Source organism: Sciurus vulgaris (assembly GCF_902686455.1).
Source record: "Sciurus vulgaris genome assembly, chromosome: 7".
In the NCBI taxonomy this organism is placed as follows: Eukaryota; Metazoa; Chordata; class Mammalia; order Rodentia; family Sciuridae; genus Sciurus; species Sciurus vulgaris.
The window spans coordinates 143,007,839-143,021,249 of record NC_136467.1 but is presented as its reverse complement, the minus strand read 5'-3'; the positions used below and the strand labels follow the sequence as shown (position 1 = coordinate 143,021,249).

At 42.5% G+C, this 13,411-nt stretch overlaps 1 protein-coding gene across 1 annotated transcript in view; it reads right to left on the bottom strand.

Annotated features, from left to right (window-relative positions):
• The window catches only part of SYCP2L (synaptonemal complex protein 2 like), a gene marked incomplete at its 5' end in the record, with an annotated part of 104,671 nt that overhangs the window by 5,547 nt on the left and 85,713 nt on the right, over window positions 1-13,411 (bottom strand). Inside the window, one exon of the mRNA XM_079147404.1 lies at window positions 4,061-4,188. The remainder of the gene's footprint in view (window positions 1-4,060; window positions 4,189-13,411) is intronic.

Genomic DNA, 13,411 nt, shown 5'->3' with positions numbered 1-13,411 from the left:
GTAACAATGTCTATGTCATAAATAGGAGAGTCACACCATCAATGAACAGAAAATAAAGTACTGACTATGTACAGCTGGGCCTCCTACTCAATAAATCCCAGTCTATATAGAAAGAAATTTTCCATCTATCCTTGACTGATGCACAACTTAATTTTACTAATTTCTTTTCATGTACAAGTTTTCTAAAAAGCATCAAAATTGTCAGCACATTGACACTTAAGCTGTATATTCTTGGGACTCAGACTTCTCCCCACCCAACTTTCAGACACACACACAATGCATTCATTAGGCTTCTGGGACAGGCCTCAGCTACACTGGCCTAGAGACACTGTATTAGGGTTCTCTGGAGAGAAAGCATACACACATACAGACCTGTGTACTTGTGTACATGTATGTGGACACATACACATATAAATATGGGTAGAGAGAAATTTCCTTTCAGCATTTGGCTCACATGATAATGGGGGCTGGCAAGTGAGAAATCCATAGGGCAGGCCAGCGAGCCAGCAACTCAGGCCGCATGTGAGGAGTGGAGCCGCAGCCAGCCTGGAAGTACGTTAAGGTTCTCACCTTAGGGAGAGAGGTACAATGACAGTGTCGTCATGGCTCATTTGAGGGACTTTTAGTAGTAAAGAGGTGGCTTCAACACAGGGTGAGAGATAGGGATAGAAGACCGTCTCAGTTAAAATGGGAGCCACCACAGCATTTAACAGGAGGTGATGTGGCAGATGAGGAAAACTTGTGGTCACCAGGGAAAAGAGGTAGGAGAAGCCAGGATTACTGAACAGCTAGAGGCATAGATCATAGAGGCGCTTTCACAGAGATGGTATGATACTTTTGAAGAGAGAGAGCACTGAGTTCAAGATGCTGAGGCTGGGGACAGGAGTGGACAGTAGTGCTGCGGGCTCAGCAGGGACAGGCTGTGGAAGTAGAGGACAAGAGTCAGTGGTGGACATATTTGGCTTGAGGCACAGATACAATCCTCCAGGAGGAGTCAATAGGCAGATGCAAATGCACTGGGCCCAGGTAACCATCTGTGAAGAGAGAGGTCAGGAAGACCAGCGAGTAAAGAGAAAGCCAGGTGCTTCCCAGAGAGGAGCCTGTTTAAGGAGCGTGCAAGAGAGAATGAACCAGAAATGGGAACTGAGGCAGCAGCCAGAGGCAGGGGAAGTGGCACTCCAGAAGCCAAGTTAATAGAGAATATTCTAGCAGCCCAATGCAGCAAGGATGTCAGGCTACAATTCCAAAAAAGAAAAAATGAGGAGGAGGAAATAAAGGCATCAGGTCCGGTCCTTGAGAACAGCTAGGAAATTGCAGGGGGCTTGAGTGAATGGAAAACCATGGGGGGGGGGGGGGGGGGGAGATCAAACCAGATACACGAAAATCATTTTTTTTTTTTTTTTTTTTTTTTTTTTGCGGTGCTGGGGATTGAACCCAGGGCCTTGTGCTTGCAAGGCGAGCACTCTACCAACTAAGCTATCTCCCCAGCCCCATGAAAACCATTTCTAAGAAGTGAGGATATAAAGAAAAAGAGGGGTTCCTGCAAGGATGGAACAGCCAAAGGGCGCATGTGCTTGGAATCTGAGTCCAGTTAAGGACAGGTGAGCTGAAGAGGAGGAAGCAGGAAGAAAGTGGGGAGAAGGGAAGGGAGGCCTCCGACCCTTGGTTGCCAGAGCAAGGAACACCCAGAACACACCTCCCTGCCCAAACCCTCAGCAATCATGTGCGGCTTTGACAAAGTCCCCACTGGAGGCAGCCACCAGAAAGATCCCTGGGCCTTGGAAAGAACTGGCCTGACTCTCCTTGTCACAGGAAGGAGGTGGGGAAGGAACCAGGGGGTGGGAGGGACACAGAGGGGAAGTCCTCATGACACTCTGCTTGGCTTACACCAGGCCAACCTGCTGAGAAGCAGCAGCGCGCAGGGACACCAGGACAAAGCGAGTACTTACAAGAGCCACTGAGGAGGACGGAGGGTCAGGGCACAGAGGAACATCAGAAATGACAAATAAGGCTGTGGCCACACATGGTAATGGAGAGTCCTCCATAGAAGTGGGTCAAAAGAGGGAGCATTTGTCCCGAGCTGGGAGCAGAACTGAGGTGCCATGCAGTCACTAGGGTCGGGTGAGGCCACCGATGCCCAGTGCCTCCTCGGAGGGCTGAGGGGTCCAGCTGCCTCTCCACATTGCCCCAGTGGGGTCCACCCCCCTCTGCAGTGGGCCTAGGGCCGCGCGCCTGCCCCACCCGGTGGTGTAACTGTTTCACTGATGTCCCCGTCCCCATCAGGCTGCCAGCCCCCTGAAGACCAACCCTGAATTCTCATCACCCATCAGGGCAGCGGCGCCCAGCAGTGCTCAGTGAGGATTTCCTAATGAGACACGACTCGACTCTCAGGAGCTATTTTACAATATATCCCCGCCCCAAGGGTCTGCTCAAGCTCAGGGATTTGGCAACTTCATCCACCCATCCTCAAAACCAGCTCTTCAAGCCTTCGCCCACCGCACTTGCTCACGTGTCTCCTCGTTTTCATTCCCAGTATGCTATTCTAGTGGGGGTGTTTATTGCTGCAATAACCTCCCCCAGAATGTCCAATTCAGCGTCCACTCAGCTACTAGGTTAATCTCCCTGAAACTGTGTTCTATCATTCCCCACCCAAAGTTCTCACCTACGGAGGAGGTTCAAGTTTGGGCCTAGCAAATTTTAGTTCCCATTACTACTCCATAGTATTACAGCCTCAAATTCTGCATTTTTCTGTCTCTACTCCTATATTCCTATCTCTTCCCTCATTCTATTAAAAAAAAAAAAAAAAAAAAAAAAAACCTTCCCCATCCTTCGGGATCTATTTCCAATGGTATCTGTCTTCCAGGAATCCATCCCCAATCACCCAACAAAAGTGACCTCGCCCTCTGTCAGCGCTCAGCTTACACTTCCTTGATGGCACAAAGTACGCAGCCTTGATGTCTGTTTACCTTGACATCCTACTGTCTTCTGCAGATTGAGTTCTTAATAGTTGAAATCCTCACATCCTCCATGTAAGTTTAACTCAAGCATTTGCACAGCATTCAAATGTATGCTCCCTAGCAAATGGAAGCCATAGGAATTCCTAAGACATCCTTCAGTGGAGACAATCAACGCAACAGCATGGACATTCATAAAACTCCAAGTCATCAGAAATTGTGAGTCTTAAACTAGACATACCTAAATAAGACAAGGTTGGTTAACCTCGCAAATTCTTTGTGCATGAAAATAGGTGTTCTTATGCTCTGTAAAACTTAACAACAATGTACAGAAGCACAGCTTATTAAAAAATTCTAAAGGAGTGGGGCTGGGGTGTAGCTCAGTGGTAGAGTGCTTGCCTAGCACACACAAGGCCCTGGGTTCCATCTCAGCGCTTGGGGTGGGGGGAGGGGGACATCTAAAGGCAAAAGATGACAATAAAATTGGGGTTGTAAACATCTGTTTCAGGCAAACTATAATAAGCTACATATAATTTACTAACATATTACATAGTTAATTGTTCAGTCTTCATGCTTTAATTTATCCAATTATAAACTAAATTACTTGTAGATGGACTTAAATTATATGGATTTAACTTCTCTAAAGTATATTCAAAGGCTCCAGTATATATACAGATTCATGCACTCAGACTTCACAAGAACATTTAGCAATTATCACCTGAAGAATATTTCTTCTCTGCTAAAGATGTTTTTGCAAAGCGCTTAAGAAAGTAAAATATTTGCGATCAAATGAATCATTCTGATAACTTTATTTTCAAAATGGACCACCATTGTTATCTGAGCCATTTTCATTGTTTTCAAATTAAATTCCTCCTTTAAACAGATACACCAAAACATATTTAGATAAATGCTGAAGTTCTGATTTGCACAAAACTTGAAGACATTATACAACTAAAAATCAATTTAACTTTCAAAATCATAAGAAAAAGCAACATCTCTTTTGAAATTGCTGAACATCCTGAACTTTCTATTATCTGAGCAATTTTTAATACAAAAGGTTAATGTTTGTGAACAAATGAGCAGTAACAAAATTGCAAACTACTAACATATTCTAAGTCGAGAGTTCCCAGGGATCCTGTCTGGAGTGGAGCAAACTGAGCACCGAGCTTTACAGTCTGGCTTTGTGGCTTGAGCCAATAGCAAACCAATTTTTATATTCTTCAGGTGGTTTAGCCTGATGGAAAAGAAAAAGGAGCACAATAATTAGTTGAAGCTTTAACCATCACCTCTTGGTCCCTTAACACTCAATAAGCCAATATGAATACCAATCCTTTTTCTCAATTATGTCACTAACTCACACACAGAGATGCATATTTATGTGGTTGCTAAGAGCTAAAGTTCCAGCTGGGTGGAAACTGCCTGAAGTCACCTAGGAGTGCGGGCCATGTCCCAACGGTCCAACACAGAGTAATTTTTTGTTGTTTTGTTTTTTTCCTGATGTTGGAGAAAAGGCAGCCTTCTGTTGGTAGAGCTGGCTTGACTTGGGGGCTCACGCTGTAGGAAAATTACACGTTAATAAACCAGACTGGCATTCAACCCAATCAGATGCTCAAAGAGGGAGGGATGAGCTGCTGTCAATGGGAGCAGAGTAACACAAAGCAACAGATTCTCCATCCCACCAAAACCCCAGGGCTCATGCCCAATAAGAATAGCAGGTAGGATCACTGTGTGATTTCTCTATTTTTTTCTGTGTATAGCACAAGCAATTTAACTCAGGCATGGCAGACATTGCCAGTTACCTACCCAATGTCTATTCTCCCCTGCTTCCTTATTAGCAGACACCACCCCCTTTTCAGAAAGAGGGGATGGCAACAGTAACATGCTCAAATTTTCACCTCCCCAGAGATGAACCGCATCCACCCTGGCAATTAGGGTAGGCCCTGTGACCCAGATCTGGCCATTAAGATGGGAACAAAAATCTATTAGTTTTGGCTTCCATGAAAATTGTTTTCCTAATTTTAAAAAATGGGGAGGGGTTGGCACTTGGCCTTTTCCTTTTATTCATCCCCTTCCTCCTACCTGGAACATAGAAGAGATGTCTGGAGGTAGAGCAGCCATCCTGTGACTCTTCAAGCCAGTGTCACAGGAGGGATGGCAGAGCAGAAAGTTAAGAGGACCTGTGTCCCTAGTGACTAAAGTTGCTGCACCACCAGCAAGGATTACCTCACCCTGGGCTGCTGCTTAAAAAGACCCTATTTGCTTTAGTTTCTGGAGTGTGATTTGTGTTACATGTGACCAAATACAATTAATTCACAGGGGACCTCTGATTCATTCCAATATTCCAATATGAGTCTTTTTTCCACATCCTCTTTTAGTCCTATTTTAATTATTATTTCCTCAAAAGAAAATGGTAATTTTTTCTCAATAATAGAAGTAATGCAGTATACAAGGATATTCACTATAGATTTGTTTGTAATAATTTAAAGTGACCTGGATGTCATCAATAGAGAAATGAATATACAGCTCATACTGTGCCCATAAAATAGAATATTTTATAATTATGAAAAATAAAACCTATGTTACTGACTTTACTGTTGAGTGAACAGAGCAAGAACAAGACATTTTTAGTATCTAATTTTGTTACTTAAAAACATATACATATAAATACATGGATATTTGCATAACTCTGCTGGAAGCATGAGAACAAATGTCTAAGAATATGTTTCAAACTATCAAGAGAGTTATCTCTGAATCATGAACTGGAAGGAAAGTTGGGAAGAGGAAGAAGTTTGACTCTATATAAACTTCAGTATTGTTTTAGTTTATTGCACAAGAGGAATTCATATTTTGCAATGAATCATAAACATTTAGGGCAGTCTAAGATAAGAAAGTGAATTCACCCAAACTATTACCACTGAGAATCATCACAGGTGACATTTTGAGGTGCATCCTTCTGGGATTTAGACCTATTACTGTGTGTGCAGGTATGAACAGACGCACCAGCTCTCATCTTCTGTAATGCCCCACCCTGGTTACCTCCTGCTCACACCTGGACACCCTCTTTTGCTGGCTTCATGCCCCTACCCAGCCTCACACTGGAGTGGCCCAGGACAGCATTATGCACATTCTCTCTACGTCTGGTCAACGCCTGCATTCTCAGGCCAGTCCTCTGCCATGAGCTTCAGCCACTTATCCATCTGACGACTCCATTTAGATTCCATTTAGAAATCATATGGAATGTTTATCCCAATAAAGTTTCGGTCCTCAAATCCAACCCTTCCTAGTCCTTGGCACCTCCTTAAATGACATCAGTGCCCCCCTCCAGCTGCTCAACCCCCAAACCTAAACATTGTCCTCGACCGTGTCTCTTCACCACCCACCGCATCCATCAGCAATCCTTCCAGGTCCTTCTTCACTGCCCAGATCATCCAAGTCCCCACCCTACACACACCTGCCCTTGATGAGAGTCCTTTGACCTTTACCCTTTTAGTGCCAGAAATAAATCAAAAAGCCTAACTTTGAACCCTGATACTCTTTTTAAAAGTCACCCACTTCATTTCCTGTCAGTAAGACAAAACAAAACACTCTTAAGAAACCAATTTCTACACTCTGAGGTAAATGGAACTGTATCCTTTTAGAGATACATTTACATATGGTCTCCATAGGAAACCTAGTTCAGATTTCTAAACTGGAGACAATCTCAAGATTGGTGTCTGTAAAAAGCCCTACTGTACGTGCTGGGGAGTGATACTAGACAAAAATTATATAGTTATAATGTCTATTATGTCCATGTGTGAATATGTAACAACAAATCCCATCAGTATGTACAACTATAATGCACCAATAAAAAAATGCAGGGAAAAAAGCCCTATTGTTTAATGCCGTGGGAATGAACAAAATAATAATCAAAGAATCTGGTTGGGTGGGAGAGCTGCTCTCCTTACAGACACTATATCAAGAACAAAGGGCTGGGAGTTGCGGTACACATTCTGTATTTATTCTGTGAACTTTCATAACACCACCAGGAAATTCCTCCGCATTGTGACTTCAGGCTTCTTTGACTATCTCCTCTTAACCCCGATCCACTACCCTTCCGGACCCTCCCCAGGTCTTTGGCATCAGTCCCTATAACTAAGTCTGTCAGCAGCAAATACCCTCACGGCCTCTTCTGGAGGAAAATCTTTCCTTGCCTCCTTCTAACTAAAATGTGGCTTCGGACGGTGCCACCTCCCTGATACCCTGTTTCGATTACCTGGTCTTTCTCTGATGTCCCATTACAGGTTGAGCATTCTTAATCTGAAACTCAGAATGTTTCAGAGCATTTCAGATTTTGGATATTTGGATCAGGAAAACTCAACCGGTAAAGCCCTCGGAAATATTCCAAAATCCAGAAACCTGTGAAATGAGAAACATTTCTGGTGCCAGGCACTTCAGATAAAGAACAATGGACCTGTACCTGCTGACCAGGAGGAGCAAGCATTCTCTTTGCTCCCTGGCTCATGGCAACGTCTCTGCAACATTCACACCCCCATCTGCATTAGACTGTGGCCCTGCTGGCCCTTTGTTTCCTTGGCCCTGGTTCCTATCACCCTGAGTCGTGATTACAAGATGGACAGGAAGCATCCATCTTCATGCTCTGGCTTCTCAGGTCTCCATTCCACCACAGCTTTGCTCTCCCAGACTGTCATCAACATAGACATCTTGATTCTCAACAGGCCCCTTTCTGACCATGCTGCCCATGTCACTTGCTCTCCTGGCTCACCTGTACTTTTATCCTACTGAGACTGGCAACCCATTGACTTCACTGTACTACAAATGAGTCCATCAGAGGAACTGGCTTCAATTTCTTCTGCCCAGTCTGACTTGTGAGGTGCCTCATTTTAACAATTCCTGAGTGAACTGGGATTTCTGACACAAAGGTTCCCTCTGGATTCTGGCAAAGCCATGCCCCTAGATGAAGCCCCCCTCTACCTCATGTTAGCCCTTGAGCAGAACTCTGTAGGAGAAAAACCTGCATGGAAGTTGATTTAATTAACTTAAAATTTAACATTACAACCCTCAAAAGAACACCGAGGCTGGCCAGAACTTATTAGATTCAGATTTATGCCAAATAGGAAAACAAATTCCTCTCTTGTGAAGGATTTTAAATGTTTCACCATTATGTTCAGTGTTGCCTGCAGACATGGAGAGACTCCCTGTATCCTTCGCAGTCTCTCTTTGCTAAACAATTTTGTTGTCAATTGTTTGCATTTTAATCATGAATGAATGAACTTTTTCAAATGCTGTTTCTGGATCTACTGGGATACACACACATACACACACACACACACACACACACACACACACACACACAGAGTTATCCTATTAGTGGGGTGTTAGAAATTAAAAGGTTTTAAAAATGTTAAGCCATCCTCACACTCATTATACACACCTACATTAGTGTTTTGTTCTTTGTGTGTTTTGTGTTTTTGCCTTTTCAGTACACAAACACAAAACACTGCTTGCTAGATCAGGTTTACTAGACTTAGCATTTTTGTATTTATGTTAATTTTAAGACTGATCTATAATTTGCTTCTCATGATTATCCTTGTCCTGTTTTGGGGTTATGATCATGGAAGCTTCATAAAACCACCTGGGGAGATTTCTCTTATTTCTGTGAACTCATTTATATAGGAATTATTTATTCCATTTAAGTCTAATAAAATTTAAAATTTAAATTTAATAAAATTTAAAATTTAAATTCATATTTAAAATATCAAGACCTGATTGTTTTAAAATTACAGATGGGGGTTTAATTTTTTTTTTCCTCTAATGGTTGTTCTTAAGTAACTTGGAAATATTCCAATTTATTGACATCTTGCTGTTCCTAATATGTTTTCTTTTATTTTAGGGGGCAGGGAGGAGGATACTGTGGATTGAACCATAAGCACGCCACCACTGAGCTACATCTCCAGTCCTTTTTTTAATTTTTTTTCCTTTTTAAATTTTGAGACAGGGTTTTGTTAAGTTGCTGAGGATCTAAGTTGCCAAGGCTGGCCTTGAATGTATAATCCTCCTGCCTTAGCCTCCTAAATTGCTGAGATTACAAGCATATGCCACTAAGCAACTTATTATGATTTTTAAAATCTCTATAAATATGTTATATTGCTTCATTTCATTCCAAATTTCAGTTGTGCCTTTTCTATTTATTTTCTTGATCAGTGTGACTGGAAGTTTGTTGTATTAATCTTTTCAAAGAAAAAGGGTTTGGGTTCTACTAATCCTATCATTTTCTTGTTTTCTGTTTTATTTCAGATTTTAAAATTATTACACACTTCTAGTTGCTTTGGATTTGTGTGCTGTTCTTTTTTCTAATTTGTTTCTCAATCGTGTCTTTTCTTTGCCTTTTGCTTTTACTTTACATTAGAATCAACTTGTCAATCACGAGATTGAATTCCTTTACTAATTGAGGGAGAACTACCATCTTTGTTATCAAGTCTCCCATTCTTAGGTCCTGATTTAAATGATAAGATGCTAGCTTTTAGACTGAGAGTTATCAGATTTTAGAATATCTAGTTACTACTATTTTATTAGACTTTATTAAATTCTGAATTTCTTCAAAAGCATTTTGAGATATATGGCAATAGTCAATGGGTTTTTCTCCCTACATCAATTGGTAATTAACGTATTGATGACTGAAATGATCCAAGATGGCTGAACAGAGGAGCCCTGTGTGTGACTCTGCCACAGAGAAGAACCAGGGCCACAAAGCAAAAACCGAATTTTGATAAAAGTGATTGAGGGAGAACTCTAAATCCAGCAGGGAAGTGGCAGGAACCCCAAATAGCACCAAGAGCTGGAAGAGAACCGAGAGGAAAGAACAAAGCAGACTGCAACTTCATACCTGGCTTCCAGGCAGAAGGGAATGGTGGGGAATGGAACCCCTCATGGCCAGAAGGTAGGTGGGAAAGTGCCAGCAGCCCCCACATAGCAGCAGACCTGCAGTCCTAACTCGTGGAGAGTTCTACAGTCCTCACAGGCTCCAAATCCAGTCTGAGGAGCTGGCTGGCCTAAGTGAGTGTGTGCCACATAGGAGCTCACTGGGCCTCTCTCAAACCGAGAAGCCAAGCTGCCACAGAAGCCCCCTCTAGACACTTTTTTGCCTTAGGGGCCAATAGCCTGACCCCTCATGCTTCCAGAAGCCTCAGGCCTTGCAGGGAAGAGGACAGCCCACTTGCTGTCCTGTGGCTTCAGGGCCAGTGGTTTCCATGGTCACAACTTCAAGCTCATCTGCACTTGCCCCACAGGAACTAGGGCCAGTCTCCTCCCCCGCCCACAGGCTTGGGACTGCAGCTACCAGAACAAATCTTGCTTTCCCCCCGTGGGAGCTGGCAAAGAGCCTGACCACCCGAATTCCAGGAACCTAGCTATTTGCTCCACACCCCCCAGAACCTCCTGTACTCACCCTGGAGGGAGGCAGAATAGATGAAATAAAAAGATAGTTAAGAGACAAAAGGGAGGACATGGAGAACAACTTTTCTCCCAGGCTTGTCACTCTCCAAACCCGTTCTCTCTCCTGGCCCCGTCATTCCCACATTTCTGGGAAACCTGTGAATCTTAAAGTTATCATACATTCATTTACCTATGAAAATTATCTTGAGCACTAGCCCACATAATAAACAGAGAGATGATATTTTAAAGAAACCTATAATCCACAGTACTTTCCAAAGTTATCTATTGATCAGGTAAGAGAGACTAAGGGTCCTGAGAATGACCAGACCAGCATAAGCCCTCTTGTGATCAACAGACTGACATCACCCTCACATACCTTCCCATGTCTACCCCTCACCAAGTTTCCTTAAAAAAAAAAAAAAAAGTCTGAGAAGCCCAAATCCATCGCTCAGTGTCAAAATGACCCACATTCTCCCTTGAATGTGTACTCCTTGCCCTCGTACCTCTGTGTTTCTCTAATTCACGCACCCTTAAATTCATTTCTGTAATGTTTTCAACATTCTACTCATCCTGAGTCAAAGCCCCTCTTGCCAGGAACTTCTCTGATCTTCTAGGGTGATAGTGAGAATTAGGGAAGGACTCCCCAACTCAACCACAACCTTGGGACTGTGACTGCTGATGCCAAAAGCCCAGAATCACCTGTCTGTCCTTAGACCCAAGGAAGGTCCTATCCTTGTCCTGAACTTTCAGAAATCCAGTCACTGGTGCCCCCAATCCCCAGCAGCATCTGTGCGCACCCCATGGGAACTAGGGAAGGTCCCCCCAGCTCCTCCACCTCCCCCACCTGCTGTGACCAACAGACTTGGGAACAAGCTGCTAGGGCCAAAAACTCTGGCATCACATATGCTGGTCCTTGGGATCAGGATAAGGTGCTGTCTGGATCTCACAGCTACAGGGAAGCAGTGCGATAAGCCCCAACACTACCTAAATCACAACACAGGACTTGGGGATGGTCCCCTTTGTGTCCCACAATCTAGAGACTGAAGTTACCGGTATCACAGACTCTAGTACTACCTGTGATATCCTGTGAGACCTGAGAAGATCCCTTCCCATCCTGTGCCTCCAATACTGTGGCTGCACGTGTCAAGGCCCGCTGTATTTCCTCCGTTCCTCCCAAGGGAACTGGGGAAGGTCTCCTTTAAGCCCTCTGGCTCTGGGCCCATGGATGCTGCTACCACAAGGCTTGGACTGCTACACGGGACTATGTACAGTCCCTTCTACATCTCACACAACCCAAACCATGTTAACTGCTGCACGGGAACCAGTTCCATCAGTACTGAACTCTGTGGGACCCAAGAACATGCACCCATGAAAGTCTTCTGCTACTGCAAAATCAAACAACTACTTTCATGAAACACTGCAGTCTAGGAACATTTATAAGGTACTGCTGATGTCAATCACAGCCAAGGAAATTATACTAAGGCTACAACTGAACTCAATTTAAACACCCAACTGACAACCTACTTCTCATCTAAAGAAAAAGAAAATGTCTACTCCATAAAATTGGAAGAGTTGTCTATTATACCAGATGCACAGACATCAACCTAGGGACCCAAGAAACATGAAAGGAAACACAAACTCTCCAAAAGAACACAATCACACAATCATTCTCCAGAAACAGATCTTAGCCAGAAATAAATCTATGGAATACCTGAAAAAGAATTCAAAATAATGATCTTAAGGAAACCCAGTGAGAGGCAAGAAAATATAAATACAAAGAATTGAAGGGGGGAAAAAAAAGTCAGGATACAAATGAGAAATCCAGCCAAGAGAAATTATTTTAAACATTCAGAAATCTTAGAGTTAAAAATTTCAAACAAGGAAATAAAAATAAAAATGGAGGGCTTGCACAAGTAGACTAGAACAAAGAGAAGAATTTCTAAACTTGAGAATTTAATTAACCCAGACCAGATACAAAAAACAAAAGAATGAAGAAAGGCTGCAAGACTTGGTACACCATTAAGTGAACAAATACATGCATTAATTTTGAGAATTCTAGGACAAGAGGAAAAGCATTGAAAACCTATTTGAATAAATACCACCTGAAAACGTCCCAAGTCTTCAGAGATATGGATATACAGACCAGCAAAAATTCACCTCACCACAGACTGAAACCTCTGAAACCATGAGCCAAAATAAATCTTTCCTCCTTTATATTATTTTTAATCAGGCGTTTTTGAAAACAGACTTCACAGTCATTTAGGAGTGTGTTACTCAATTTCTATGCATTGATATACTTTCCATTGTTCTTATTGATTTATAGTTTTATTCCATTTGGTATAAAAAATATATGATTTCAACTTTAAAACAATTTTTGAGCCTTGATTTGTTGCCTAACCTATGATCTATACTGGAGAATGAGAAGAATGTGTATTCTGCTGATACTGGGTGAAATGTATTTGGTGAATGTCTGTTAGGTCCATTTGCTCTATAATATGATCCAACTCAGATGTTTCTTTGTTGATTTTCTGTTTGCATAATCTGTGTACTGAGGGAAGTGAAGTGTTGAAGTCCCCAGCTATTATTGGAGCCTATTCTCTTTGTCTTGTACTTTTGGTATTTTTAGTAGCATAAGCGTTGGTGAAGGTATTTTTTGGCTGAACCTAGATTCAAAGAGAATTTTTAAAATATCAAGAAAAAAACTATCAAGTCACGTATAAGGGAATACCATTAAACCTTCAGTAGATTTCTTAGCACTTATAGGCCATTAGAGAATAAGATGATGTATTTGAAGTCCTGAATTGAAACAAACGAACATTACTGATAGTTTCCTTTGCTGAGAGAAAGCTTTTTAGTTTGAATCTATCCCCGTTGTTGATTCTTGCTTTTATTTCCTGTGCTACTGGAGTCCTGTTAAGGAAGTCTGATCCTAAGCCAACAAGATGAAGGTTTGGACCTACTTTTTCTTCTATAAGATGCAGGGTCTCTGGTCTGATTCCGAGGTCCTTGATCCATTTTGAGTTGAG